The 5,507-nt window shown below is 44.1% G+C and overlaps 1 pseudogene across 1 annotated transcript in view; it reads right to left on the bottom strand.

Moving 5' to 3' along the window:
* Positions 1-1,513: 1,513 nt before the first annotated feature.
* Positions 1,514-5,507, bottom strand: part of LOC110744164 — a 5,582-nt pseudogene continuing 1,588 nt past the window's right edge. Inside the window, exon 2 of the transcript XR_004176071.1 lies at positions 1,514-4,576. The product of XR_004176071.1 is annotated as an uncharacterized LOC110744164 (transcript). The remainder of the gene's footprint in view (positions 4,577-5,507) is intronic.

Here is a 5,507-nt window from a genome sequence, read left to right as displayed (position 1 = left end):
ACATTCATAAAGTTCTGACAATGCAATCCTAGTACAGGGACCTTCCCTCCACCACTTTCCTATGGAGATCAATGCCCTGTACAATGGGTTTCATGACCTTAGACCCGGAATCTAAAGATAGGCTATTCAATCATCTGGTCCTGATCCCTCATCTTACCATTGTGGACACTGAAGGCAGAGGGACAGGGACTGTCTCCATTCCAACCCAAGCCCATGCTCATGCCACTGTTCCATGCGGCCTCTGTGAACTGGGAGTTATCTCCAGGCTCCTGATTCACCCTTTCACTCACTTCTCTGAGAGGATACAAGGTCATCCTTGCTTGTAGGTTTCCTTTCTTCAAGATCTCTAGACTGTAATATTATCCCATCAATTGTCCAGTAACTCAAAACCTACCAGCCATACTAAACTAACCCATGATTCTGGCATTCTCTGTTGCCACTTCTCACTGGTGCTTTATTTTCCTCCTGAATGTTCATCAGGGAGTTCGTGAAAAATTGGGAAGGGGCGGGAATGAGGTTATTGAGCTGTCAGTGATCAGACAATACAACTTACCTCACAGCAACAGTTTACTTCACTAAATCGTGGGGGAGCTGATGAGGAAGGAATGATGCTGGTTGATGCACAGTATTGACACAGTAGCCACACAAACCACATTCAATATCTCTGTAAGCCAGCTGCTGGCTGGTTTTGGGGGCAGTGTAATTGCTGCTGCCATCATTTCATGAACAGTCCCCTCTATCCCACCACCATTCATGGATTAGTTACTAAACTAGCAGGACTGTTTCAGACAGAGAGCAATCAGCAAATCAGAAGCTTTCCAACCAGACTGGAATGGGTGGCTTTATTAGACACATTCCCAGTCACCTTGCTAACAGCCCTCAGGTTTCAGAAACGTCATTAAATATTCCATTCAAGAAACACAGGAAACCCTAAATGTGATCTAGCTCATCCCCGTCCCCACCGCCTCCCCTACACCATCTCCACCCTTCAGGCGCATTCTAAACTTACAGAAATGTGGCCAGGAGAGAGTTAGACTATTTTGCGTGATGCAATACAGCCTGTTCAACTTTTGCATAGCAATTCAGCAAACACAGTTTTAAGCATTCAATTCTACTTCTACAGCTTCTTAAAATTCCCTGCAATATAATTATACTGATGGGAATGCAGAAAGATAATTGCTTTTAGAGGAAAGTTTCTCCTTTGTTCCATGTTCATCTGGCTTCCAGAAATGGAACAAGAGCCCTTGAACAGCAGAAATACGCATCCATGTGTCTCTAGTTATCATTTATTTACAAAGATAGACCTTGACAAATGTAATTTGTTCAATAAAATTAAAAGGATGCACGATAATTCACTTAGACAAAGAGACTTGAAAGGGGACGTCATCGGCAGCAGCGCCGTCCATCATTCCAGATGATCAGCTGACTTTGAAGAAGTGGCAGGTGTTCCCCTTTTGGAATGCAGCATTGAAATAGTATTTAGAAGGGGGAAAGAAAGAAAGAGAGCTAGGAATTGGAGCAATTTTTTATTCAGGCAATAATTATACAAATTAGATCCATGAAAGCCAGAGAATGACTGTGCCTTGAACCCTGTCTGTGTGCATAGAACAATGGGGAAATTAATAATTAAATCTATTACATATGCTCATAATTCAATACAAAAGATACCTCAGTAGTTCAAACACTCCTGTATTTTCATTTGAATAAGGCTTTCACACATTCTCATTATATATGTATTATATTTTAAATTTAACAGCTTATTTTGTTGCCTTTATGTTTGAATTAATAAGGGCACACTTTAATGCACTAATGGGGAATTGCATTAGCTGGCTTTGCAGACATAACTTTGAAAATCTCCCTGGTTTCCTGAGGGTGAAATCAATTTGCCCTGTAACGTATTGTCTCACAGACACATCTGGAATCTTGGAAGAATAGCTCCCCTCTACAAGCTTCTGATTTGGGCCTCCGTATTCAAAAGAGGATCCCCTAGTAGATACCCTTGCTAAACTGAACAGACCCATCAGGATCAGCTTCTGGATTTTGCAATCTTTTAGCCAGCTGACATGCTTCTCATGCCTAGCCCATGTTATTTTTCCAGAGAACAAAAATAATTTTTCTGCGAAAAAGTAAAGGTTTATTTTTAAACCAATAATTCATTTCCTCTCTTTTTAAAATGTTTCTTTCTCACTCCCTCTCTCCCTCTGGCTTTCTTTATATTCCTATTTTTAACTCTTCATACTACCTCTGGCTCCACGGAGAGTGAAGAAGACAAGGAAATTAGAAAAAAGAGAGAGAGAGAAAGAAAAGTATATCCTATGGTGGGCAATGATGGAAAGGCCCCCACAATTGTTGAGGTACCAATTAATAGCATCAGAAGTACTGGAGTTCAGGACAGGGGGATCGGTAGTTGAACTACAGCGCTGAAATCCCAGAGAGCACAGGGAGTTCACAAAGTGAGAGTCTCAGTTTTCTAAAAAACAGGGTGACTGCACTGGAGGGTCAAATGCTAAAGTTATAATCAATGGAAAACACCCATCCTTCTGCAACCCAGAGAAGAGACAAAGAAGTCAGTATCTGTGAGAAAGAAAGAGAAGAAGCCTAACCAACTGCTCACATCTCAGTGCAAAGCGGCTGCCAGCATACCCGGACAGCCCGGCACATGCGGAGGCACTTGCCGCTGCTGCCACTGCGCTATGACAAGGAGTTTTGTGCCTTCGGAGGAGCGCCAAATCCAATGATGCTAATTGCATTGCAGATTTCTAGCATCATTAGCAATTCTTAAAATTACATTTGCCCTGCTTAAGTTCTCTATTTCCAGCCTGGTATACGAAGGGGGTAAGTCTCTAAAGGGGATATGGGTTACAGAGAAATTCGATTGGACATGCTGGCTTCAGGTGTGCAGGTGGAGGCTGGCTGGGGGGAATCACAGCCCAGGAAAAATGCTTGTTTGTCTTATTTTAAATGCTGATTGCCGGGAGAATAAACAAAACCCGCAGCTAAATGGGCCTTAAAGGAACACTGGGAATTTTGGAAAGAAAAAAAGCCTTACCAAATAACAGTTGGAACTAGCCCTGTGGGTCCTATGGTGACAAGCACCATCCAACCACCCCGAGCAATGGAGTAACTTGCATTTGAAATAGTTGGTGCAGAAATAACCACTCTCCTTTTGTTTGTTTGTATTTAAAACAAATGAATAAAATCCAGATGAATGGGTGTTTTTGCTTTGTTTGTTTGTTTCCTTAAAGAGAACATATTTGCTCATTAGGAAAGCTAGACAGCCAGCTCCAGAAACAAAAGCCCCAAGTCTGTGTCTCTCCCAAGCTTTGGCAAACACTTTGCCACATTTCCCAGCCCAAGTATCTCAACCCTGCTGGGAAGGGAAAGGCCATCCCAAGAGCAGAGCAGAGGTCAGGATCCGCCTCTCCTGAGGCTGCTGGCTCCTGAAATTGGGGCAGGGCTCTGTGCAGTTGGGACTTTCACGGCGGAGTCATTGAGAGACCACCAACATCAGCCTCTCCCAGAGCAGAGGGGTGGCCACTACTCTGAATCTGGCAACAGAAAGGGGACCAGCTCCTGGGTACTTTTTCCAACAATTTATCCCATGTAATTAAATTGCTAAGCCTATATATTTATAGACACATACATACACATATACATACACACACTTACAAATATGTATTATATATACAGCTCTATGTATAAACACTTACATAGAGGGAGTGTATAGCTTTTAATTGGGCCGTCTTCTCAAAATAATTAAGCCAGTTTTAATGAAATACTGTTTAAGGCTGCTGGCAAGCAAAGAAGCCATCTTTAGCAGAGCATTAATAAACTGAGTCATTCGCACGAGGGAATGGCTAGCTGTATCAGTCACATTCATGGTGCTAATAAAAGAGCTCAGTTCTCTGTGGCAGGCCAAGGATTGTGGGGCCGGGAGGGAGCACAGGGCCCAGTCATCTCGGGCTCAGTGTCACAGACAGTCCTTATGGCTGCAGCAGAGTTCACAGTACAAGCTGGAAGAAGGGTATGCTTGCCCTCAAAGGATCCCAGCAGGAATCTAAGTTCATTGCTCTGTCCGTGGAAGAGTAAGGTGACCAATCACAGGGGCTGGTAAGGTCTCCAGCGCTCCTTAGCATCTGTGGGTGATGCTGAACCAGCATTGGAAACAGGGTGCAAGGGCGGCCAGAGTTTCTCCTTTTGGTGTCCCAGTTCCTCGTCTACAGTGACCTCCAACCCCATGATGTCAATCAGATAAACATGTTGGGAGGGTTTTTCAGAGGTGTTAATGGGGTTAATGTTTAAGTCTTAAAATGAGGATAGTCATTCTCTAAACCAGTAAATTAGATAGGACTTCCCTTATCAATACCTCCTGCTGCTTTTTAGCTGCTGCTTTTTAGCAGCAGGAGGTACTGATAGGTAAAGGAATCTCTGGTTTGATTTTTAATAAAAGGGATGGTTTACCCATTCTCACAATGAGAATCTTTACAAACTGTGCTGACTTTCACCAAAAGCGATGAGACGGACTTGCTGCCACATATAGGTCCATGCCAATGAGATGGTGTAGCAGTATCTGGTGCTGGAAAGAAAGGGGCCTGTATAAGAGTCCCACTGTACCAACGAGGAAGCTGACCTGCCCCAGTGTTACACCCTTTATCCCCAGTGGCACAGCCGCATCCTGAATCCCTCCTCAAGAGTCCTGGGAGAAAAAAATAAGCCCCGTTACCCTCTCTTCCTTTCTGTCTTGGAGAGAAGAGGCCTATATAACATTAACGGCGCAGGGAAAGTTTTTCCTAATTCCAAACAAGGTGGGAAAAACAGGAACCTTCTGATTTCTGTAACATCAATTTGGTGAAAGGCAAGCACGGAAGTTTAGATTGGACCATGATAACAGTTACCATTTACTGAGCCTTTTCACTTGCGGGGAGGACACTGTAGATGCATAATAGTTCATAATCCTCACCACAACTCTGTGAGCTAGGGAGTTGTATTCCCACTTGACAGAACAGGAAACGGAGGCTCAAAAAGTTAACCAACTTACCCATAGTCCTAGAGCTCACCAACAGCAAAGGCAGGATTCAGACACCCCAAGGCAGTGAACGGGGGGCCCTGGTTCTGGTCCTCCCTCTCCCGTTCTCCTCTACCCAGGCTTGATGCTGGGTCCATTCTCCCTTTGGCCTCACCATTAAAGCTAATGTTGACATTTCCATCAACTTCCCAGTCTCATACTCCCAGGAGTAGCAACATGTATCAAGCCCTGGTGCAGACATAGTCCTTACAAAAGGCAACTTTTGGGGAAGAAAAAGAAACTCCTTGTTCTTTTTGTTTTTTTTTTTTTTTTTTTTGAGACAGAGTCTCGCGCTGTGTCACCCAGCCTGGAGTGCAGTGGCGCGATCTTGGCTCACTGCAAGCTCCGCCTCCCAGGTTCACGCCATTCTCCTGCCTCAGCCTCCGAGTAGCTGGGACTACAGTCGCCCGCCACCACGCCCGGCTAGTTTTTTGTATTTTTA

The sequence above is a fragment of the Papio anubis genome, chromosome 1, assembly GCF_008728515.1.
Source record: "Papio anubis isolate 15944 chromosome 1, Panubis1.0, whole genome shotgun sequence".
Taxonomy (NCBI): Eukaryota; Metazoa; Chordata; class Mammalia; order Primates; family Cercopithecidae; genus Papio; species Papio anubis.
Note: the sequence above shows the minus strand (reverse complement) of the source record. Positions and strands in the feature narration are given on the sequence as shown.